The sequence below is a fragment of the Oncorhynchus gorbuscha genome, linkage group LG20 (genome assembly GCF_021184085.1).
Source record: "Oncorhynchus gorbuscha isolate QuinsamMale2020 ecotype Even-year linkage group LG20, OgorEven_v1.0, whole genome shotgun sequence".
In the NCBI taxonomy this organism is placed as follows: domain Eukaryota; kingdom Metazoa; phylum Chordata; class Actinopteri; order Salmoniformes; family Salmonidae; genus Oncorhynchus; species Oncorhynchus gorbuscha.
The window spans coordinates 2,242,783-2,269,281 of record NC_060192.1 but is presented as its reverse complement, the minus strand read 5'-3'; the positions used below and the strand labels follow the sequence as shown (position 1 = coordinate 2,269,281).

Sequence of the window (26,499 nt, the reverse complement as noted above, 5' to 3'; positions counted from 1 at the left end):
CATTTTAGAGTTAGCTATGCTATGAGAGATATGATAATGTTATATTTGCATAAAACCATAAGGTGACATTATGCTTTCTTTGACTTTGTGAACCCCACAAGCCATGCACCTTGCCACATTCGGGCACGTGGAGGATGCTGCTGACTTTAGGCGCGGAACATAGCTTGTCTCCCGAAAGCATTCGTCGACGACTGGCAGTGATAAGTGGGAACTCTAAAGAAACGGACAGCATCGACATCGATCCGTCATGGAGAGTGCAGCAGATGAACGGTAGGCCCGACTCAACAGTAGGATGCCGTCCTGCAACTTGACGAGAGAGCAGCTTCAGGAGTGAGTTGTGGCATGCATAACATCATTCGTACACACGTAGCCCTCAATTGCACGCCATGGTCCAAGTCTAAGAGGTCACGTTGATAGTATTGCTCACCTCAGACTAGGCTCGGTCTGACCTGGGGAAGGTAGCCTCTATTTCAACGTTTTGTCAAGAACAACAACGACAAATCACCGTGCGCGGGATATGTTGTTTTTAATATCACGGAAAGGTTACTCATTCCATTTTCGCTGTTGCAATACACAAATACAACCACCAGAGGGATCAGAACCTCACTCAACTCCTGATGTGCAGAGAGCTACAACTCATACACAGTAGCGAGAGTTATTACACACACTAATACCCACTGGCATTTTGCCAATGCTATTCATATTTAGACGTTTCTTTCCATCAACCTAAGAGCGTCTGTTCTATTTGATTCATTGCAACATTGAGCTTATGCCATATCCAGGCGGCAGGTAGCCTAGCAGTTAGTGTTGGCCCCTTAACCCGAAAGGTCGCTTGTTTGAATCTAAGAGCAGACAAGGTGACGAATTATGTCTGTGCCCTTGAGCAAGGCACTTGCAGTGCATTCAGAAAGTATCCCCCTTTCCACATTTGGATACATTGCAGCCTTATTCTAAAAATTGATTAAATCTTTTTTTTCTCATCAAGCTACACACAAATACCCCATGGCAAAGCAAAAACAGGTTTTTAGAAATGTTTGCAAATGTATTAAAAATAAAAAACAGAAATATCTTATTTATTCAGGCCCTTTGGTATGAGACTCGAAATTGAGCTCAGGTGCATCTTGTTTCCATTGATCATCCTTGAGATGTTTCTACAACTTGATTGGTGTACACCTGTGGTAAAATACATTCATTGGACACGATTTGGAAATACACACACCTGTCTATATAAGTTCCCACAGTTGACAGTGCATGTCAGAGCAAAAACCAAGCCATGAGGTCGAAGGAATTGTCCGTAGAGCTCCGAGACAGGATTGTGTCGAGGCACAGATCTTGGGAAGGGTACCAAAAAATGTCTGCAGCATTGAAGGTCCCCAAGAACACCTCCATCATTCTTAAATGGAAGAAGTTTGGAACCACCAAGACTCTTCCTAAACTGGCCGCCCGGACACACTGAGCAATTGGGGGAGAAGGGTCTTGGTCAGGGAGGTGACTAAGAACCAGATGGTCACTCTGACAGAGCTCCAGAGTTCCTCTGTGGAGATGGGAGAACCTTCCAGATGGACAACCATCTCTGCAGCACTCTACCAATCAGGCCTTTATGGTAGAGTTTCCAGATGGAAGCCACTCCTAAGTAAAATGTACATGACAGCCCACTTGGAGTTTGCCAAAAGGCACCTAAAGGACTCTCAGACCATGAGAAACAAGATTCTCTGGTCTGATGAAACCAAGATTGAACTATTTGGCCTGAATGCCAAGCGACCCTAAGCACACAGCCAAGACAACTCAAGAGTGGCTTCGGGACAAGTCTCTGAATGTCCTTGAATGGCCCAGCCAGAGCCCGGACTTGAACCTGTTCAAACATCTCCGGAGAGACCTGAAAATAGCTCTGCAGCGACACTCCCCATCCTACCTGACAGAGCTTGAGAGGATCTGCAGAGGATGGGAGAAACCAAGAAGCCTTGAGGCTGTAAACTCTGCCAAATGTGCTTCAACAAAGTACAGAGTAAAGGGTCTGAATACTTATGTAAATGTGACATTTCTGTTTTTTATTCATAAGTCATTTGCAAACTTGTGGAAAAAGTCAAGGGGTCTGAATACTTTCATAAGGCTCTGTAATTTCTCCAGGGTCACTGTTGATAAAGTCAGACCCTGGCCATGACCACACTCTCCGAGGGCGTCTAACGGAGAGGGGGATATGCAAAAAACATATTTCTAATTCAAATATGCGTATTAATACACACTTGTACATTATTGAAATTGGACAAGTATAAGCACCCACCAAATTATTATCCTTATAGTTATCTTATAACAGGCCAATTAAACACAAAAGATTTATAGGCTATGAAAACCTGAATTCCAGAGGTCTTTAAGGGTGATACCAAGCCTGCACACAGTCACTGCAAAGCCACTCAGAGAGAGATAATCTCCTTAACCAGGGGGCATCCAAGCAGCTCAAACAGTCTTTTGCTCAGGGGGACAGACCGACTATGGCTGCACAGAAAGACCCTCCAGGCCACTGCCATCCCACCCACAGTCCCTAGTTGGGAAACACAGGATGACTTCCCAGGGAATATATTCATTTGCTGGCTGGTGGGGGAGGCTCATAATTCAGTTTGATGTGAGTCAGTGATAAATAGTGAATATATATATAGATGCACTCTGCTCTGACGTGAGCATCAGACGACTCTGCATTTACCATAATTGACACAGAGCCTCTTTGACACTATTTGCGCTGTAGCCTATCAGAGGTGCATGCCCTCTTGTCTATAGCCAGTATAGTTTCATATATTTTACATATATATTTTTTTTTACCAGAATAAATTCAAATACATTGCATTCGTTTGCTTAAAAAAAAAAGATGTACATGATGCAACCAATATCTCAAAGCATGTGATCTTGGTCAACCACTGGCTCGTGCCTCCTCATGATTTCAATCAAATCCATTGGATACCGAAGTATCCCGATAGATAATGTGATTTGATGAACAGCTGCCTATAGAATGTGGAGTATTTTTAGTACAAGCTCTAGAACAGTATTCTCTCCCATCTACCAGTGTTAGGAGTTTTGAACTACATCTAGATCAACTAATTTAACTACATTTTGATGTAGTTTGGTGCTAGTTCTTTTTCGGTATCAGACGTGCCTGCCTAATTCTCACTTTAAACACCGTTTTGTGTTTGATAGGTTAAATTACACATTATGTTCATGTATGACCCCAGAGTAATCTATTCTTTCAATTGGTAGTGTATGCCATTTTAGATTTGCATATGAACATTTTTCACGAAGTACGTTGGATGTAAGTGAAGGATAGCTTGGGTGCAGTTGTACTTCCAGTGTTAAAGTAATTGGTAGCTTTGTGCGCTATGTTTTCAAGGTAACGTTAGCTTCCCCAACACTGCCATCTACATAACCCAATAATAGAACAAACATATCTATAACTTTAAGTAGTTTAGCGCGGTTAGCCTTACCACCTCTTAACGTATTATACGTGTTTAATGTCATGTTTAATCGAAATACATTACAATACGGCTATTGCTTGGTGCGTCCTTGCTAAATCATTATTAGAACATGTATCTTATCTGTCACTCGTATCCATCCAGCTCAATCCGAGAAGCGCTCCTGAGCTGGTCGAGTTGCCGATAGGCTCATTTTGGGCACATGCGCTGATCGTTAAGGACCAGTGCCTACTGCATTTGTTACATTTTACACAGCGAGCTATCAGGTGGGAATCGGGAAGACACAATCCCGGATTGGTTTATTGTTTTGTTATTTGAATCGATCATTTACACTGGCAGACGAAACAGAACGATTTTCTGTATTTTCATTTTGGAGACAAACACTACATTTTCTGCGGGTCCTTCAACTGGTGTTTGATTCAACATTGACAAAATGTTGCCAATACTGAAACAAGACGCGCGTGTTTTTCATTTAGATATTTTTCCTGTCGTGGCTGCATGATCTATTTACGCGCTGCCGGCAGATATGGATGTAAGAAGTGGAATTAATCAGATAATTGGAATTAATTGGATCATTTTTTATTCGGTAGCTTGATGTGCTTCGTGCAAACTTTGTTTTTTTAATTGTCGAATTTCTCTTGAGTATTGAGTGAATGGAAAGGACAACAAGGAAAGGATTTACCCAAAGAAAATAGATGTATTTTCTCAAAACACAACTCACCACATACACAAATGCAAAGCTGTGGTCTGGCTAAGTGTGTTTGTTGTGATGGTTCTCCCCTCCGTTTCCACTGACAACAGTTTGGATTTTCATTGTCGGATCTGTGGGTTTCCAGAATGGCTCGCTTCGCAGAAGATCCTCCCACCCGCTATGGAGCTGGAGGAGGAGGCAGAGGTGCGCCGGGCGCAGGCAGAGGGGGCGCCCGACCAGGTGGTCCTCCAGGCGGCCAAAGGATGTACAAGCAGTCGATGGCTCAGAGAGCCAGGACAATGGCCATATACAACCCTAACCCAGTCAAACAGAACTGCTTCACTGTCAACCGATCCTTGTTCATCTTTCGAGAGGACAATCTCATTAGGAAATATGCTAAGCGAATAACCGAATGGCCATATCCTTTTCAAACTCCCCATAGGTAAAACAGCTGTCATCACATTGCATTGATGTTTGTATAACATATCTGTCCTTATTTGTTTTATTCAGAAACATGACAAAGGGACTAGAGCATGCCTTGTATTTAAAGATTTGACTGAAAATGATTCCCCCCCCAAAACAAATAAATAAATGGCCTTTGTCACCATTTCAAAGTGCACCTGTCAGTGAACTCAAAAAGTCGATTATTCCATAGGAAGTAGGCCGATGCCTATTCTGGTGGAGATGATTAGCTCATTAACCTTGTGTAACCCCTCGTCCACCTGTCGCGTAGTGTTCCTACTAGTTGGACACGATAAAGGCGTTTCCTCTAATGATAGTGTTTGGATACAGTTCAAAGATACTCTCAAATATGTCTATAGGTACCATATAGGCTAAACGACGGCTTGTCACCCCCCCCCCAAAAGGTTTGCTTGTGATCAGCAATTGCCAACGTGTCAACAATCATACTCGCTATATTTAGTTTTCCGTGTCTAAGTGCGAGATTAACGTCTACAATTTGTAGATGTTTCGTTCTTTCTGCTCTTGCTTGCTGGAGTTCGTTTCTAATTCCCCTTCGCTCTCTTTTATATCTATATAGTCTCGTTTGCACATTTTGCACATTGCCTATTTGTGTGTTATAGCAGTGTCGCTTCAACTGTTGCTGTTTAGATGTGTCCGTTTCCATGGTAAGGTGAGTGCTCAGTGAGTTGGAAAGGAGACCGCGGGCTCTGAGGTTGTAAAACGCCTCGTGTTGATTCGGAGCTGCTCGGGCCCTCTCCACGGTCCTGAACTTGCCCACGCGCACCCCGCCACATCACCCTCAACCACAAATCGCGAGGGCTGGAGAGAGCCGGAGGGCGCATGACAAACGCAAACAGACAGCTGGATCTGTTGTGTAGGCGTCAGTGAGAACAGCACTCTCCGAAATGCAATCTAATAACAATGGTTGTCAATGTATCTGTGCCCTCAATAAGTTGAAATAAACGCTAAGGCAATGAATAAAGGAATTAAATGAGTAAAGAGGGCAAAACCACAATACCTCCTTGTGGTAAAACAAATTCGCTCAACTAAAGGGCAGATTCCCCCCTGACTTTTCCCTATTTGTCCACTCATAGGCGAGGTATTGGCAGTGCAATGCGTTTCTTGGGCTTTTGCGAGGGACAATGTGCGGTGTTCAGCCTTCTGGCACCCCTGAGCAAACGATTCTAAATGGATTGTTCGACGTGGTCAGTACAACCTCCCCATTCGTCCACGACTGGCTATTCCACAAAGACCTCCCCAGTGGGGAATGACACGAAAATGCATTGTAGAATGAATAAGCCATTAAAAAAAACGGATTGAAATAGTCATCTAACTGGAAACATGTTGTAAACCAAGTATAGCCGTGGGATGAGCCTACCATCTTGAATTTCCAACCGTGTCTAAGTCACACAGCATTCAGAAACATTTCTGTCTATTGGACTCCTGTTCAGGCAATGTCATTAATTGGTTAAATGAATTCAATCGGCCAGTAACTTCCTAAAAGCTGAATATCTCATGCTCTGTGGCACCTTAGCTGGGTGATGGCAGGTGGTGGCAGTGGCACAATTAATCCATGCTCATTCTGCCTAAACCCTAAATTCTCACCAGCCTTTGACACAGTCTGGGTATGTGCATGTCTTTTTTCAATCTAAAGTATTCTTCAATAATAGATATATGTTTTACCACCATGAGCTAAGACTAAGATACTTACAAGTTGGAGTTAAGTGTTTTTTTATTGTGCATGAAATGCTCCATCGTGGCCTTGTGTTCCTTAACCTGCACACTCCCTTTGAGTACTTAATCCTGGCCACCATCATCGCCAACTGCATCGTACTGGCCCTGGAGCAGCACCTACCAGCCAGCGACAAGACACCTATGTCAGAACGCCTGGTAAGAGTCTCAACACTCCTCCCTTTGGATGAGAACTAGGGCTACTTCCCAAATGGCACCCTATTGCAGTGGTCAAAAGTAGTGCACTAAATAGGGAAACGGGTGCCATTTGGAATTTAACCTATTCCTTTCACACTTTCTCTGCCTTTACTTAGTTCTCCGATTAATATACTTATACAGTATTGCCTTCTGTTTGTTTGCTGTAAAAGTGTAGAATGTTACTTTTTTATTTAGGTGATTTTCAAGAGGGAAAGAGTTAGTCAGACAGAGAATTCGCTCAGAGCCGTTGCTCATTTACAGTCTTCCACGAGTAGAGCTCAGTGATGAGGGAGCCCAGTCATCCCTAACTTCCTCCTCCCAGTCAGAGGGCCCTGAGTACCAGACACACAGCCAGGCAGATGGCTACCCGCACCTCCAGTCCATGGGAGAGCAGCACCCCTTCTCATTAGTGCCTGGATCATGGCGATGTGTGTCTCCCTCTCCTCTCCGCTCTAATTCTGTAAGACAGCCGAGCCTCACACTGAGTGGCTTTGATCCCCCCTTTCCCTCCCCAGGCCCTCTGTTCCCCTGCCTGCTCACACACATATAGCTTAAACCCCCGTTTGAACTCAGTCAGTCGAGTCGAGTCGTTTAACCATTGCTGTTCTCCCTTTAAGCTGCGAAGGATTGAAGCCGGGAGAGGCTGCCGCGCGACCATGGGAGGATTGTGACTCTACTTCTCTAAAATAACATTATATCTTTCAGCATTTTGCACACACAGATGTGGCGTTGAAGATGTTGTGACTCCTGGGAGTCTGCTTTAGAATGGAGGAAAATGCATGAAAGGCACTGCCACAACAGCTTGCCGAAACAACGGTTAATGACCCTCAAGTGCAGCCACCTGCTCCTGTTATCTCCATAATTGTGATGCAACATCGTAAAACATTTTTTAAGTTACTCGACACCTGAGAGAGTGATTAGTGTTAGCACAGAGAGAGAACTCGAGATAACATCTCCCCTCCTTCCACCCGCTTCCTCTCAAAGTAGGAGCATGTAATACAAGCATCCTTACAAAATTACAAAAACAATCGGCTATTACTCATGGATATTTCACATCTGTGCATTATAGATGTTAACACAGTCTACTGTACAACATCATGCATTGATGGATGGAACCCCCTCATCATGTAATGGCATCGTTTTGTCTGCTATCTTTTTTTTTAATAACAGACAGAGATGCCAAGATGTCAGTCTCAACGCTTGTCATTAGTGTCTTCCCTTTACATGAAAGCTCTGAGAGCATCAGTACTCGGTGGTATTGATAGACAGTAGGAAGCCCCGACACGCTTCTCTGGCTGAACAACAAACCAGTTATTTTAAAACACTATTTCCTGTACCATTTTCTGTTGCCGTGTCAAATCAAACAGGTATATTATTTTGACTTGTTGTTCATTGTTGTTGGGTCTTACCTTAGAAAAAGTTGAAAAGGTCACATGCCCTTTAACGCTGTTCCCGGCAAACTCGTGAATATTTTGCATTGGGAATCCTGGGTTGGTGGTTGGGGTCGTGGAGCTGTGTGAAAAAGAGAAAGGGAAAGAAAGAGAGAGAGGGAGGGAGGGAGGTTTGTGTAAGTCGTGAGATATCCTCTGCTAGTGCCTGTGTGTGTAGCAGCGCCTCAGGCCTCCACTGACATGTTATTAATGGAAGGGAATGAAAGTGTCAAGTCATATGCACTGCTTTGAACAAGAGCAAGAGTCATCCTAGCTGCAAATCATTTTTTTTTGTGCCAGTGAAAATCGTACTTTCAAAAGTTCATATTCTGTTAACTCATATACAAATAATGTTGTTGACTCGTCCTTACTCATATTTGTGGCCAAAGCATAAATTGGAGGGGGGAAAAAAAACACTTAAAAAAAACAGCTCAAACTTGAATCTCAAACAGATCATTTAAAAAATGCTATTTCCTCATAGAACAGGACGTCTCCTCCATGAGGAGGATGAGCTGGCCAATCAGCGGCTTACTTGCATTCATATTTTTAATGACCAGTATTCTATTCACACTATTCTGTTGATGGGGTACGCCCACACCATTTCAATACAGAAAATGAGCTTTTTATGTTACTTAATTCAATTTTTTGGGAAGGAAAACTATTTCACTCATATCGTGTAAGTAGGTAGGTTATAGGTTATATAGGTTATAGGTTATACATCTGGAAACACTGGGCAGTTACTTTAAAGATCTTCATACCATTCAAATGGTTTGTTCATGTTTTTAATGTTTCGTTAGATGCCTTTTGGAGACCAAAAAGCCTCATCAAATCATAATGTATTTATTCATTTTAATCATACTTATTTGCTATCAATTAGTAAGAGTTGTTAAGAGTAAAATGTAAGCTATTATCTTACGTAAAATATCATGTCTTATGATGAATGCGTAAATCACGCTGATAACAAATGATGGCCAAGATTACTGTTGATCTTCTTGTGTAGGCTGTTTCATCCCCCCCTTTTCATCCACCAAGAGAGGGTTCTATTCCTTGACCCATTAGAAAAGGGTTCTATTCCTTGGATGCTGGATAGAAAAGTGAAGGAAACCATCCCCCTTTCTTCTCTTTCAATCTCTTCTCCTTCTCTCTTCTGCCGTGCTTCATTGACCTCTTTCTTACCTCTAACAAAAAGTTGTCTCCCTTGTTCTCTCTCTCTCTCTCTCTCTCTCTCTCTCTCTCTCTCTGCAGGATGACACAGAGCCCTACTTCATTGGAATATTCTGTTTCGAGGGCGGCATTAAGATCATCGCCTTGGGCTTTGCATTCCACAAAGGCTCGTACCTCCGCAACGGCTGGAACGTAATGGACTTTGTGGTCGTCCTCACTGGGTGAGTTCTCGGCCGGCTGGGTGTGGGTGTGTGGGTGTGTGTAGATGGAATGGGTGAAGGAAAGACATGTTTTGTTCCTGTGCTTGTGTGTGTCCGTTTTATGGATGCGTATGGGGTGCGTTCCTTATTGCTCCAATTGGCCATCACAATCCTACAAAGGAGAGCAAAGCAAACAAAGCGACTAGAATTTTGTTGTACCAATGAAATGTCCAATATTGCTCATTAACTGCGCTTCCTAAATCAGGTATCACAGTCTTTTATTTTTTTTAAACATTTTGAATATCTGTTGTGGTTCTCCTTTTTCTGTTGCTAAGGCTCCGTGGAGGTAATAGGCTAACTTGGCCAAAGTTGAAAATGAGTACAACTTCAGTGATACAGTACCATTTCTACTGGGTCATTGTTCTACCGTTTTGGATGGATGGTCTAAGTGCCATAAGTCTGGGGGCAGCTCTTAGTCTGGCTGGCCGGAGAGAGAGTACCTGGCTAGTATGGAGACTACCAGCCAGACAGAGGGCTCTGGAGAGCAGTAATGGCTCTATCTCCGAGGGCAGCTCTTAGTCTGGCTGGCCGGAGAGAGAGTACCTGGCTAGTATGGAGACTACCAGCCAGACAGAGGGCTCTGGAGAGCAATAATGGCTCTATCTCCGAGGGCAGCTCTTAGTCTGGCTGGCCGGAGAGAGAGTACCTGGCTAGTATGGAGACTACCAGCTAGACAGAGGACTCTGGAGAGCAGTAATGGCTCTATCTCCGAGGGCAGCTCTTAGTCTGGCTGGCCAGAGAGAGAGTACCTGGCTAGTATGGAGACTACCAGCCAGACAGAGGGCTCTGGAGAGCAGTAATGGCTCTATGTCTGGGGGCAGCTCTTAGTCTGGCTGGCCTGAGAGAGAGTACCTGGCTAGTATGGAGACTACCAGCCAGACAGAGGGCTCTGGAGAGCAGTAATGGCTCTATCTCTGAGGGCAACTCTTAGTCTGGCTGGCCTGAGAGAGAGTACCTGGCTAGTATGGAGACTACCAGCTAGACAGAGGACTCTGGAGAGCAGTAATGGCTCTATCTCTGATTGAGCCACCCCAGACAGGGGTGAGAGGGTAGGACTGGCTATTGGGAGCAGTGGTGTAGAACCAACACCATGTAATCACCTAGAATCATTGTATCACACTCCACTGCTGTAGGGAGCCAGTGTTGCTCTTAACCAGTGGTAACTGTTCCTTTCCTTTGTAAACTACAAGATATTGTGCCAGCTTGGTGTTAGAAGGAGTCTGGATGGGATTTATGGTGTAAATAATGGCCATTCCGGAAAGTCACTAAACAAATAAATCAAGCTGGATACTGAAGCCGGGAAGGAATGGAGATTAAGATGGGGGAGTGTTGGAAGGAGGGAGGGAGTGTTGGAGGGAGGGAGTGTTGGAGGGAGGGAGGGAGTGTTGGAGGGAGGGAGGGAGGGAGTGTTGGAGTGTTGGAGGGAGGGAGGGAGGGAGTGTTGAGTGTTGGAGGGAGGGAGGGAGTGTTGGAGGGAGTGTTGGAGGGAGGGAGTGAGGGAGGGAGGGAGTGTTGGAGGGAGGGAGGGAGTGTTGGAGGGAGGGAGGGAGGGAGTGTTGGAGGGAGGGAGGGCGTTGATGTGGTCTTCTGTGTGCACCCTCCCCTACACATGCACCTCTCCTAAGTTGTAACATCAGCTGTGTTATCAGTCGCACTACTTTATTTTATTGCAGTATGAAATGTCTTATCTGCGGTGGGCCCTCCAGCTCTGATCTTGCTTCAATTATGATTTATTCCCTTGTTGGTGTTCAGACACTGGCACAGACCAGAGAGGGGAATGTTGGTGTTCAGACACTGGCACAGACCAGAGAGGGGAATACTTTTTTTTTTTTTTATGTTTTTGTTTATTTCGACAGGGAGTCATGCTGAGACCAATGTCTCTTTTACAGGTGAGCCCTCTAATTACAAAAATATGTATATCAAATACAAATAAGAAGTGCTAAACATAAATACAAAACAGTAATACGGTCCTAAATCAGCAGTCTGAATTGCCCTAGAGGCACCAAAATATCCCATTGAAGAGAATTTGGAAGATTATTCCACAAGAGGAAGATATGAGTGGGGAGGAGAACAAAGGGATGAGTGGAATAGAGAGGAGAGGAAGATGTGAGTAAGATCGGGAGGATAGAAGAGGGGAGTGAAGAGGATAAGAGAGGAGATGAAGATATAAGTGGGATGAGGAGGAGTGGAGAAGAGGGGAGCGAAGATAAGTTGATAAGAGAGGAGAGGAGAGGAGAAGAGCGGAGGAGAAGAGGAGTTGATAAGAGAGGAGAGGAGGGTTGTGAGTTGGGTAGGAGAGGGGAGGAGAAGAGGGGAGGAGAAGAGGAGTTGATAAGAGAGGAGAGGAGGGTTGTGAGTTGGGGAGGAGAGGGGAGGAGAAGAGGAGTTGATAAGAGAGGAGAGGAGGGTTGTGAGTTGGGGAGGAGAGGGGAGGAGAAGAGGAGTTGATAAGAGAGGAGAGGAGGGTTGTGAGTTGGGGAGGAGAGGGGAGGAGAAGAGGAGTTGATAAGAGAGGAGAGGAGGGTTGTGAGTTGGGGAGGAGAGGAGAGGAGGGTTGTGAGTTGGGGAGGAGAGGAGAGGAGAAGAGGGGAGCGAAGAGGAGTTTGATAAGAGAGGAGGAGGGTTGTGAGTTGGGGAGGAGAGGAGAGGAGAAGAGGGGAGGAGAAGGAGTTGATAAGAGAGGAGAGGAGGGTTGTGAGTTAGGGAGGAGAGGGGAGGAGAAGGAGTTGATAAGAGAGGAGAGGAGAGTTGTGAGTTGGGGAGGAGAGGAGAGGAGGGTTGTGAGTTGGGGAGGAGAGGAGAGGAGAGGAGGGTTGTGAGTTGGGGAGGAGAGGAGAGGAGAGGAGGGTTGTGAGTTGGGGAGGAGAGGAGAGGAGAAGAGGGGAGCGAAGAGGAGTTTGATAAGAGAGGAGAGGAGGGTTGTGAGTTGGGGAGGAGAGGAGAGGAGAAGAGGGGAGGAGAAGGAGTTGATAAGAGAGGAGAGGAGGGTTGTGAGTTGGGGAGGAGAGGAGAGGAGAGGAGGGTTGTGAGTTGGGGAGGAGAGGGGAGGAGAAGAGGGGAGGAGAAGGAGTTGATAAGAGAGGAGAGGAGGGTTGTGAGTTGGGGAGGAGAGGAGAGGAGAGGAGGGTTGTGAGTTGGGGGGAGGAGAGGAGAGGAGAGGAGGGTTGTGAGTTGGGGAGGAGAGGAGAGGAGGGTTGTGAGTTGGGGAGGAGAGGAGAGGAGAAGAGGGGAGCGAAGAGGAGTTTGATAAGAGAGGAGAGGAGGGTTGTGAGTTGGGGAGGAGAGGAGAGGAGAAGAGGGGAGGAGAAGGAGTTGATAAGAGAGGAGAGGAGGGTTGTGAGTTGGGGAGGAGAGGGGAGGAGAAGAGGGGAGGAGAAGGAGTTGATAAGAGAGGAGAGGAGGGTTGTGAGTTGGGGAGGAGAAGGAGTTGATAAGAGAGGAGAGGAGGGTTGTGAGTTGGGGAGGAGAGGGGAGGAGAAGAGGGGAGGAGAAGGAGTTGATAAGAGAGGAGAGGAGGGTTGTGAGTTGGGGAGGAGAGGGGAGGAGAAGAGGGGAGGAGAAGGAGTTGATAAGAGAGGAGAGGAGGGTTGTGAGTTGGGGAGGAGAGGAGAGGAGGGTTGTGAGTTGGGGAGGAGAGGAGAGGAGAGGAGGGTTGTGAGTTGGGGAGGAGAGGAGAGGAGGGTTGTGAGTTGGGGAGGAGAGGAGAGGAGAAGAGGGGAGCGAAGAGGAGTTTGATAAGAGAGGAGAGGAGGGTTGTGAGTTGGGGAGGAGAGGAGAGGAGAAGAGGGGAGCGAAGAGGAGTTTGATAAGAGAGGAGAGGAGGGTTGTGAGTTGGGGAGGAGAGGAGAGGAGAAGAGGGGAGGAGAAGAGTTGATAAGAGAGGAGAGGAGGGTTGTGAGTTGGGGAGGAGAGGAGAGGAGAGGAGGGTTGTGAGTTGGGGAGGAGAGGAGAGGAGAAGAGGGGAGCGAAGAGGAGTTTGATAAGAGAGGAGAGGAGGGTTGTGAGTTGGGGAGGAGAGGAGAGGAGGGTTGTGAGTTGGGGAGGAGAGGAGAGAAGAGGAGGGTTGTGAGTTGGGGAGGAGAGGAGAGGAGAAGAGGGGAGCGAAGAGGAGTTTGATAAGAGAGGAGAGGAGGGTTGTGAGTTGGGGAGGAGAGGAGAGGAGAAGAGGGGAGGAGAAGGAGTTGATAAGAGAGGAGAGGAGGGTTGTGAGTTGGGGAGGAGAGGAGAGGAGGGTTGTGAGTTGGGGAGGAGAGGAGAGGAGAAGAGGGGAGCGAAGAGGAGTTTGATAAGAGAGGAGAGGAGGGTTGTGAGTTGGGGAGGAGAGGAGAGGAGAGGAGAAGAGGGGAGGAGAAGAGGAGTTGAGAGGAGAGGAGGGTTGTGAGTTGGGGAGGAGAGGAGAGGAGAAGAGGGGTGGAGAAGAGGAGTTGAGAGGAGAGGAGGGTTGTGAGTTGGGGAGGAGAGGAGAGGAGGGTTGTGAGTTGGGGAGGAGAGGAGAGGAGAAGAGGGGAGGACAGGAAGGTCCGGTATGATTGGGCGAGAAGAGTTGATATGAGAGAAGTGGAAGAGGGGAAGAGAGGAGAGAGAAGGACCCCGGACAGAGAGGACAGAGAGGCCTGAGGCTCAGCCCTGAGGCAGAGTGGTTTTAACTTGGCTTGACACTCATAGTAGCTAAAAACACTCACATACATATTTACAAGCACTGATCACAGGCCAGTTTATACTTTTTCATCCTTTTGGTTAAATTGAGTATTTAAAGAGGGTAAGGGGGAGTAAGTGAGTTATCATAATGAGTGATGAAGAGGTGAAGCTGATGAAAGGATGTAATAGAGGAGGATTGACTACCCTCCCTCAGGTTAGATAGTACAGCTATTATAATCAGACAATTAGACCTCATTGTTGTCATTAAAGCTGTGTTTTGCAAGATACATTTTAGTTCATATGGTCCTATGCAATTACTTAGCATTATTAATTATATTTTGTGTGCTGTATCTCAATATGCAGTTCCCATGGCTGTGCTGGTGTGCAAAATGAAATAGACTTTGTCTAGCAGTTATGTTTGTCCAGGAACGTGCGGTAAGGTCGGTGGCTGGGTAAGCACAGGCTATTATCAAAGCCAGATTTACTCACCAACAAACATTGTAGAAGCCCAAGTTCACCATACAATAGATAGCTCCAACAACAATTTTCACCAAATGACACTGCTCAACTAAGCTCAGCCATAGACTGATGTAGCATCCACAGTAACAACTGATAGGTGGCACTAAAATACCAATATACAATTCTTACAATGTTCATGGCTATTCAGAACACTAGTGTCTAGTGTGACGTGAAGGAGCTGGCTAGCTAATCAGAAATATAACACAACATCAAGGATACATATAGTTATAGCTAGTGACAGCTTTGTAGTGAAGCAACGTTGTAACGAGGACGTTGGGAAGCAGGTGGTGAGTTCATTAATAGTACAAGAAACATGGACCGAAAACAAACCAAGAGTAGCGCCTGGACATGAAACACATAACCGACACTGCCTGGGGAATTAAACTGAGGGGGTGACAGATATAGGGGAGGTAATTAGTGAAGTGACGGAGTCCAGGTGTGCCTCATAATGAGGCGCAGGTGCATGTAACGGTGGTGCCAGGTGTGCCTTACAGATGATTGCCAGGACCAGTGGTCAGTACACCTGCGACGTCGAATGACAGAGAGTGACAGATGTCCTATATTGAAATTAAACAAATCAATGCATGGCTAGCAACAATCAAAGCAAGTAATCCATAGTAGCTATAACACTCCCATACATGTTTACAACTAAATAGCAACATAACACTTTATATCTAGCAACATAAACACTGAGTATACCAAACATTAGGAACACCTTCCAAATATCGAGATACTTTTGCCCTCAGAACCGCCTCAATTGTCAAGGCATGGACTCTACAAGGTGTTGAAAGCGTTCCACAGGGATGCCGGCCCATGTTGACATGGAAACATGTTTCTGTATTTTAATTGGTTGACGTTCCAGACAAGTGGACAATCCAGTACTCACTCGGTTCACCTGCCCGACAGCTAGTAGTAGTCAATGAGAGGGTGCCATGGTGGTTGCCTGTACACAGCTTACCCCAACAATAGCCACACAACATGCTTAGGCAATATGCATGCGCAAAATAGGAAATTGTCTCGAGAATAAAAAGCTACTTCAAGCTAGGAAAAGCAGCTATGCATATGTTGATCCTGCACTTTTCACAATGACTGGAGTCAGATAAGGCCTCTCACGTCCAGGATTTGAATGGCTTTTAATGGATGGAAAGATAGGCATGAGTACCCTGGCTCATTTCCTAAGGTTTTGATGCAATTATTCGATTATCACAGGGTAAGCACTGCTTCCCTGCCTGCCCTGCCTGCACGTCACATGCTAAGTTGGCGTCACAATAACATACATGCTCATTCTTCCATGTATATTTGAACCATTAAAACAGCATGGAGGAGGACAGAGATTTCAGAATTGTTCACAGTATATGCTGTTCTGGAGTCTCCGTCCTCCTCCGTGCTAGCTTAGCCACCCACATGGCTGTAACCTTTGGGATAGCTCTTGTCAATATAGTCTTCAGCTCCTAATTAAATAGCTAATTCCTAAATGATTGTGGTCCTTGGGGCAGTGGTAGACCTTTTAATCTGTCCTGATCAGGCATTAGCCCCTGCTAATAAGACAATAAATCTGCCCAGGGTGCCACAGGCCCAATCAATAGCGTACTGAGCCCAGAACACAGAGAACTGAGAGAACTGACCCTGAAGCCAAAGCAGACAACTTTCTCTGAGAGTGTCCATGACATGATGAAGAATAGCACAGTGGCTTTAAACCACTGGTGACAGCAGTGTGTTTACTCCTGTCAAATTCACGGGCTCCGTTCAATTAAACTCTAACCACATTTTCAGAGAGGAGTACAAATCTTCTGGCGCCGCAAGACTGGATGTTTTGTTTCAGGTACCCGGCCAAATAAATGACAGTGGATGTTTTTAGACCCACTGCACGGGAAAATTGAATTATTTACTTGATCTAGAAACCTGGTTCCCTGTTTTGATTGAAAAGGCTCCTTGGCCTATTGGACCTATAACAGAGTAATGAATCACTTATGTACTGAAGCTTGATGAAAAGCTCGAGGAAAAGCCCAATGCATTTGATTGATAGCTAGCTTTTAATCATCCCATTTGGTCATCCACAGGAGATGTTACGATCTAAGGCATGTGTACTGTATATTGTGTGTCGACCGTGGTATCTATAATGAGCTGTTTTGTTTCCTTCTAAGTGCTTGCCAGGTCTGTGCTCCACTGTGCTCCTGTGGTCAGAGCACCAGCTCCTCTACTTCTCCATGCTCTGAGACAGGAAGGCATCGCTTTTATTGATCAAGGCCTCAGATGGCCTTTTTTACAGCCCTTAGAAACCTGCATGGCAACCACAATCAAAGGCTCTCGCGGTGAGGTCAAAGCCTTCCCTCTCAACTAACTGTAAACTTAAAGTGACCTGCAGACAAAACATTGGCAGTCGTGTTGTTATCTGCGTATGGGCTTGATGTTCCATGTCAGACCTCTGAATGTTATGAATATGAGATGGTCCTTGCTGACTTCAAAGAAGTGCCTTCTATCCTTTGCCCTTTCATTTGCCTTTTCATGTAAAATGGAGCAACAATCATGGGCTTCAGAGTGTCAGTAGAGAGGAGTGTGGTTGGGTCACTCCTGCCTGTTTCGGCCCCCTAACAGCATCAATGAACCGTCCCTTTAAACCTCTGCCAAACTACTGTTGCTGTCTGTCTGCTGAATGTGTCTGTCAGTCTTTTCTCTCACAAAGCTCTACAGGTGTGCATGAGATTATTTGGAGCTAGTCTTATGTGTGTGAGGGAGAAACAGTATACAAATACGTATGTATGGGGGGGAGGGGGGTGCTCTGCTGAATAACATGCTGACCAAACCGCTTCCGGCGCGGGTGTGAGATAAATGTACACATACATGTTATTCAATCATTGCGCGCCTCAGCGAGCATCCGCGTGGCCAGGCACTAAAATATAAATGGATTCTATTTGTGACGCTCAACGCTGCAAATCCTGCCTCTCCCATCGTGGGTGATTGAAAGTTGAACAGGTCCACACTCAGGAAGGTTGTAGTAATGCGGTGAAGTTGGTTGCCAACCACCATATGAAGTCCAAAAAAGAAAAGGAAGCCTGAAGGAAGGAGGAGAGATGATGAGAAACAAACTCAGTTGACCGTTTTATCTGTGATTAATTGTCGGAGTAGAGGACCTTGTGCATTTCAGGTAAAATAACAAGCCAATGTTTATATACCAGGACAAATTAGCAACAGCAAGCTAGCGAGCTAACATTGTCATGAATGTTTAATACTTTTTGACTTTGTCCCCAAATTAATATAATTGGTTCAGAGTTTGTCTTGATATTTCAACCTGCGTGTCCTGATCGCTTCTGGTGTGGGTGAACAAAATCAACGTGCACGCGGAGGCGCGGTTTGGTCAGTTAGACATGGCTGTGTGAATGGACCATATGATGTCCTTTAAAATGGCTGCCCTGTCACTGCCTGTCGGAAAGTGACGGTAAAACGATAGTCTTCATGTCATCCGTCCTGGTAAGGGCATCAAAAGACCATTTGAAATGTACAGATAGGAGGCTTATTTCCGTAGAGTTAGGAGGCTTATTATGTATAGATAGGAAGGAGGCTTATTATGTATAGATAGGAGGCTTATTTCCATAGAGTTAGGAGGCTTATTATGTATAGATAGGAAGGAGGCTTATTATGTACAGATAGGAAGGAGGCTTATTATGTACAGATAGGAAGGAGGCTTATTATGTATAGATAGGAAGGAGGCTTATTATGTACAGATAGGAAGGAGGCTTATTATGTACAGATAGGAGGCTTATTATGTACAGATAGGAGGCTTATTATGTACAGATAGGAGGCTTATTTCCGTAGAGTTAGGAGGCTTATTATGTACAGTTAGGAGGCTTATTTCCGTAGAGTTAGGAGGCTTATTATGTACAGATAGGAAGGAGGCTTATTATGTACAGATAGGAAGGAGGCTTATTATGTACAGATAGGAAGGAGGCTTATTATGTACAGATAGGAGGCCCATTTTTCTGTTTTTTTCTCATTTTTGTTGAGTGGCTATGGACTCTGCACATGAGAGTTGTGTGTGTACCCTCACTCCTCCTAGGCTTAGTCATATCCCCCCAGGCTGTGTGGCAACACGTCTCAATGGAAACACAATCTCATGAGAGTTGTGTGAGTACCCTCGCTCCTCCTAGGCTTAGTCATATCCCCCCAGGCTGTGTGGCAACACGTCTCAATGGAAACACAATCTCATGAGAGTTGTGTGAGTACCCTCGCTCCTCCTAGGCTTAGTCATATCCCCCCAGGCTGTGTGGCAACACGTCTCAATGGAAACACAATCTCATGAAAGTTGTGTGAGTACCCTCGCTCCTCCTAGGCTTAGTCATATCCCCCCAGGCTGTGTGGCAACACGTCTCAATGGAAACACAATGGCTTTCTTTACATGGTGTTACATCTCCATCCATCCTCTCTCACCCTACATCCATGGGCGCCACCAGGGATTTTGGGCACCATGAAAAGATATCACATTGGGCCCCACCAACACAGGCCACACCAACCCTGCACAATTGCTGTAACCACACACCTCCAGAACCCAATCGACCCATTCAAAGCTTTAAATAACTTTACCTTTGCAGGCTTGCAACTCTCTTGTAGTCCAATATTTACTGTACGATATTTACTGATAGTGAGCTGTGAACACATAGCCTTGTGCAGACATGCATGCAACATTCTGCATACAGTAGAATTCACTATTTGATGCAAGACTAATACCTTGTATAAGAAATGTTTTACATCTTTTACATTCTAAATGTAATTAATGGTAAAAATCTTGAATGGAAAATTATCTTAACATAAATTAATAACTTTATATAAATATGACTTCAATATACAACCTCTTCAATTAACATAAATTAACATTATCATCTATAGAATGACATAGTTCAAAAATCTGCTGCTCATTTTTTTTTTAAGTATACATACCAACTAGAAAATAAGCAGCTGTAAAAGTGGAAATGGAAAGGCCTGATGGTGGCGCTAGAGGAAAGGTCAAGTGGTCACCAAGTCAATAGGTTTCTTCCACTTGGGGTCTTGATTGTGCGCAACAAATGTTACGGCAATCCAGCCATTACTTTGAGATATATCTTGTTCTCTGTCACGTTCCTTGTATGGAGGAGACCAAGGCGCAGTGTAAGATGAATACATGCTTTTTAATGAAGACGAAGAACACTTAAACTATACAAAACAACAAACTGACCGTGAAGCTATATAATACTATATAATACTAGTGCAGACATAGACAATAACCCACGAATTACACAAAGAATATGGCTGCCTAAATATGGTTCCCAATCAGAGACAACGATAAACAGCTGCCTCTGATTGAGAACCAATCTTGGCAACCATAGACATACAAAACAACTAGATAGTAAAACCCCATAAATATACAAAACCCCTAGACAGTACATAAACACATATAACCCATCACACCCTGACCTAACCAAAATAACAAAGAAAACAAAGAATACTAAGGTCAGGGCGTGACAGTCCCCAAAGGTGCGGAGGGTCTGGGTGGGCATAACTCCGCGGTGGTGGTTCTGGTGAGGGACGTGGACCCCGCTCCACTTCTGACTCGGCCCACTTACGTAATGTCTCTGGAGCGGGAACCCTCACCGCCGACCCCAGACTAGAGGACGCCACTGGACTGATGGTCGAGTCTGGAGTGGCGAGGCGCACTGTAGGCCTGGTGCGTGGTGCCGGCACTGGTGGTACCGGGCTGGGGACACGCACCTCAGGGCGAGTGCGAGGAGCAGGAGCAGGGAGTACTGGACCCTGGAGACGCACTGGAGGCCTGGTGCGTGGTATCAGCACTGGTGGTACCGGGCTGAAGACACGCACCTCAGGGCGAGCGCGGGGAGGAGGAACAGGATGTACTGGGCTGTGGAGGCGTACTGGAGGTCTGGAGTGTAGAGCTGACACAACCCGTCCTGGCTGGATGGTTATACTTGCCCTGCATAAATTACATTACATTAGCCATATACAGTACCACAACCCCTAGTGCCTTATTGCTTAAATATACACTGATTAAGCAAAACATTAAGAACTCTTTCCATGACATAAACTGACAAGGTGAATCCAGGTGAATTCTATGGTCCCTTATTGATGTCACTTGTTAAATCCCTTCCATCGGTGTAGATGAAGGAGGAGACAATCCTGTCAATTGAGACATGGTGTCACGACTCCGACCGAAGGACACTCCCCTTCCCGTTCGGGTGGCGCTCGGCGGTCGTCGTCGCCGGCCTACTAGCTGCTACTGATTATTTCCTCCCCCTCCTTATGTGTTGATTGAGTGCACCTGTTTTGAGTTAGGTAGTAAGGCTTTATTAGTCAGCCGGCCCGCAGGGTTCCTTGTGCGGGATTCATTATTGTGACCGTCTGTTTGGTGTACTTGTGTGCACGTCTATGGTTTTTGTGTTTCCCCATTTTGTGGTTTTTTCCTGGACAGTTTAGCCCCCCTGTTTGGGGCATTTGTTCGTTCAGTACGCCCTGTGTTTTTGTGAGGGTTGGCTTATGTTCAGCGTTTCTCGGTGCATTAAAATAGCACTCCCCTGAACTCTCTGCTTCCTGCGTCTGACTCCTCACCCACTACACTCAGACCGTTACACATGGACTGTGTATGTGTGCCATTCAGAAGGTGAATGGGCGAGACAAAACATGTACGTGACTTTGAACGGGGTACGGTAGTAGGTGACAGGCGCACCAGTTTGTGTCAAGAACTGCAATGCTGCTGGGTTTTTCACGCTCAACAGTTTCCCATGTGTGTCAAGAATGGTCCACCACCCAAAGGACATGCAGCCAACTTGACACAACTGTGAGAAGCATTGGAGTCAACATGGGCCAGAATTCCTGTGGAACGCTTTTGACACCTTGTAGAGACCACGCCCGAGGAATTTAGGCTTTTCTGTGGGAAAGAAAACATGTTATTAATGATCTTATCAATCATTATTACAACCTTTGCAAGTATTTTATAAATGTGTGAATAACTAGCTCGCTAACATTTACAAATGTGGAAGTAATGACTAATAAATGATGAATAAAATATTTACCATTACAAATGCTTTATTACACGGTGTCATTTTAAAGTGTGTCAGATATGCCACAGAGAGAGGGTACACATAGGGGGCTCTGGGTGAAGAAACAGAGCGTTTATCCACTGAGGCGAGACGAGACGAGGCGAGTGCTTCAGTACGGATGCAGCCTCCTGGTAGATGTAATGAGACAGAAGGGAAGGGAAACTGGAGGAGGAAGGGTTTTCTCTGAGCACACAAAGCAAACACTCTCCCCTCACTCACCCTCTGTTCTGTGGAGCTGAAAGGAGGCAGACATGAAGCTTTCTCTGAAACCTTCCTCTCCAATACACTACTGTTTGGGAGTAGGGACAATCCGCAAAAAAAAAATATTTAAAAATCTCTCCCCTTTACAGGCGTTCCATGGTGTTCTGGAGATCCATTAGCGCTAGTCCAAACATCCCGTTACAACATGTGCTGTGGGTTGTGTTCTGTTGACCGCCACCTTCGAGAGGAACACTCAGTGAGAATAATAATAATAATATATGCCATTTAGCAGACGCTTTTATCCAAAGCGACTTACAGTCATGTGTGCATACATTCTACGTATGGGTGGTCCCGGGGATCGAACCCACTACCCTGGCGTTACAAGCGCCATGCTCTACCAACTGAGCTACAGAATGAAGAGGAGGCTGGCGTACACTAACAGGAGTTCGCTACAGCGTTCATTATTCACAACGTTGGTGGTTTCACTTCCTCCACATGTGCCGTTTTTTTTTTGAGAGGGGACATGTTGTGAGAGAGATAAGTACTACACATAGAAGAGACGGGCCAGTCACATCGCAAGGCTTTTTATTGTTTCGGTACCATCGATGTTCCGATGTCTTTGGACAACAGAAACAGCAGATGGGGTTTGTGGGAGACGTTTTACTGCCGACAATTTGTACACAAAGAAACAAACAAAAATCTTGAGAACAGACGGAGGAGTAAGTAACTGGAGCACTATGTGTCTGGACCTCAAAGCCAACATGATCATTTTGCAAGCCTTCCTTGATAGGCCTTTTTATGTATTTGTATTCATTTGCAGCTTGGAAGCAAAATGGTATGATCGGCGAAGAGAGGTTAGCAGTGGGAAGCCATGAATAATTAGCAGCATCTCCACTGAGGTCTCTGCCACAGAGCCTGATGAATCATCACAGCTCCCTAGTCAATGGAATTGGTTAGGAGCTCTGATTCAGCGATGAAACTTCCTGGCTCACAGAGGTGCTCATCAAACACTTCCTCCTTACATACACAGCTTCCTACTGTTAGTCTGGGATTGACTGCTCAACGCTGCCACCCGGGGAAAGACGGGAGGACAGAGGACTCCATCTTGGCTCCTTTGGCGGACTGGTTGACATCTTGTTGTCAAATCATGAGTCGATGATCTTTCCATCAGGTTGTTTGGCATACAAGTAGGGCATTCTGAATAAATTAATTTTCCAATGCACATCAATACAGACACATGTGGACAAGTTCAACCAATCAGACTTCAGAGGGGTATTTTTTTTTTTTACCACTACAGTGACACAGAGAGAGCCATTTTGGCATGTGAAGAGAGTGACCGAGCCCAAGGCTGACTCTGTCCTTGGGGGATGGCCACCCAGCAGGCCACTACAGAAAAGAGAGAATACCACTATCACCGCTTCTCTCTTTGTCTCTCCTCTCATCACAAACCTTCTACTTCCACCTAAAATGACACTCAGATACAAAAAATCTCAGGTTCTCAGACATGATATGATTTTCAATAAATATGAGAGGCATCCTTACAACCACGGTAATCATTAAATGACATTTCTCATTTTAATTTGCTCAACCATGACAGAATGAAATGACATTTTGGGAAATGTGGTCATTATATGGCTTGGTTAATTGCTGCAGGAAAAAAATGAAGCAATCACATTCATGATAATTAGCATTGAACGAGCCATGTGTGGAGAAAAACCTTAATGTCAAGCACTGTGGCTTTCTCTAGGTGAAACCTCTGAAGAAGAGCACGTATTCACAAGGAAGTAGAATCTGGGATTGGTACCAATACACTATTTACTTACTTCCTGACTTTATTGTCCCCATGGGGGACATTTTGTTGCAGTGTCATGTAGACATTTAAAGTGGCGTTTAAATACAAAACAAAAATGACAATACAACTTTCATAACAGTTACATACCAATACAAATAAAAATAATAATAATTATAATAAATAAATATATATATTTTTTACATTTAAGACTAGCCTGCTGGCCTTACGGAGTCTATAGGAACATTAGCCCGAGCTATTTAGGAGGGATATCACACCTGGAACAAATTATTGTCAAGTTGTGTTTTTCCTGCTGAGGGGTGCACTATACCTGCGCCCAGAGGGGAGTAGTTCAAAGTCCAGATACAGGGGGTGGCTTGGGTCTAAAATCATTTGGTGAGCCTTACGGAGGGCCCTGACCTTCAAGATCTCATCCAGACCTGACTGCTCTCTGTGGTAATAATCCTTCTCAACATATCTCTCTGGCTGACAGTGGCATTGCCAAACCAACAAGCAATACAAAACGTTAAAATACTCTTAATAAAAGATTTGTAAAACATATGCAACAGCATATGACAAAACCCCTTCAACTGGAAAGTGACATCCACTACATGGAGAAAGGTATGTGGACACCCCTTCAAATTAGTGGATTCGGCTATTTCAGCCACACACGTTGCTGACAGGTGTATAAAAGCGAGCACACAGCCATGCAATCTCCATAGACAAACATTGGCAGTAGAATGGCCCGTACTGAAGAACTCAGTGACTTTCAACGTGGCACCATCATAGGATTACCCCTTTCCAACAAGTCAGTTCGTCAAATTTCTGTGCTAATAGAACTGCCCCGGTCAACTGTAAGTGCTGTTATTGTGAAGTGGATAATTCTAGGAGCAACAACGGCTCAGCCACGAAGTGGTAGGCCACACAAGCTCCCAGAACGGGACTGCAGAGTGCTGAAGCACGTAGCGCATAAAAATCGTCTATCCTCCTTTGCAACACTCACTAGTGAGTTCTAAAACTGCCTCTGGAAGCAACGTCAGCACAATAACTGTTCGTCGGGAGCTTCATTAAATGGGTTACCATGGCCAAGCAGCCACACACAAGCCTAAGATAACTATGCGCAATGCCAAGCGTCGGCTGGAGTGGACTCTGGAGCAATGAAAACATGTTCTCTGGAGTGATGAATCACGCTTCACCATCTGGCAGTCCGACGGATGAATCTGGGTTTGGCGGATGCCAGGAGAATGCTACCTGCCCCAATGCATAGTGCCAACTATAAAGTTTGGTGGAGGAGGAATAATGGTCTGGGGCTGTTTTCTATGGTTCGGGCCCCTTAGTTCCAGGGAAGGGAAATCTTGACTATACAGCATACAATTACATTCTAGACGATTCTGTGCATCCAACTTTGGGACAACAGTTTGGGGAAGGCTCTTCCCTGTTTCAGCATGACAATGCCCCCGTGCACAAAGCGAGGACCATACAAAATGGGCTTGTCGAGATCAGTGTGGTAGAACTTGACTGGCCTGCACAGATCCCTGACCTCAACCCCATCGAACACCTTTGGGATGAATTGGACCGCCGACTGCGAGCCAGGCCTAATTGCCCAACATCAGTACCCGACCTCACTACTGCTCTTGTGGCTGAATAAAAGTCCCTGCAGCAATGTTCCAATATCTAGTAGAAATCCTTCCCAAAAGAGTGAAGGCTGTTATAGCAGCAAAGGGGAGCCCGACTACTACTACACACACACAGTCTTGTATAAATAACCTTGTCGGAACATACAATTCAGTCCCATGAAAAATCCTGTTTTCTCTAACCCTTAACCTAACCCTTACCTCAACTCTAACCCTGACTTCAACCCAAAAACCTAACCCTAGCTCATAACCCTAAACCTAATTCTAACCCTAACCCTAATTCTAATTCTAACCTTAACCCTCTAGAAATAGCATTTGACATTGTGGGGACTAACAAAATGTCCCCAGTTGGTCAAATATTTGTTTGATTACTTTTCTTGTGGGTACTTCTGGTCCACAAAAGTATAGTTAAACACACACACACACACACACACACACACACACACACACACACACACACACACACACACACACACACACACACACACACACACACACACACACACACACACACACACACACACACACACACACACACACACACACACACACACACACAGATTTTCATTCTGTTTTCGCTCAATCGTTTCTGCTCTCTATTTTATCTCCCTCATATCAATTTGAATTCATTTAATTCCATTTCAGTGTCACCTGAAGGTCCTTTATTGCGAGGATACATTTCTGTGAATATTGCTTTCAGAGTAGTGCCATGAGAGTTACAGGAGAGGAGCACTGCTCTCTGCACCTCTTCCCCCTCAAATCTCTATAAAGTCCTATAAAAAGCACAGGCTTGTTAATAGTGCTGCAAAATCAAATGGGTTTTTACATCATCAGCATTTTAAGCAGGTCAGATTTAGGTCCTTATTACGGTAATCAAGGTTGTGTTGTTTAATGCATAATAAATTAAGCCAGGCACCTTATTTTATATCCAAAGTGACACCCCTACATTCTTCAATGGTAATTCGGATCACGTCACAGCAGCCACGAACTGAACCCCTGGGACACTAAACAGTTATAATGCTTTACAAAATGCACTACTTAGTGTGGCAAGGCCACTGACTGTAGTTTTTTTACTCTCCATCGTCCAGCTGTATGGGGAGGTTTCACCACCTCAACCATGTTGGTAGATTCAAGGGACTCACATCAGAGTGGACAGGTTGTATTAGGTTAGCTGGTCCTGTCTGTGTTCCTGTTCTATTTGCACCTCCCCAGGTGTGTTTGTTTCTACAGGTGTGAGTTCTC

At 45.2% G+C, this 26,499-nt stretch overlaps 1 pseudogene; it reads left to right on the top strand.

The window, feature by feature from the left end:
- Positions 1-3,717: 3,717 nt before the first annotated feature.
- LOC124006935 overlaps positions 3,718-26,499 on the top strand; it is a 230,217-nt pseudogene continuing 207,435 nt past the window's right edge.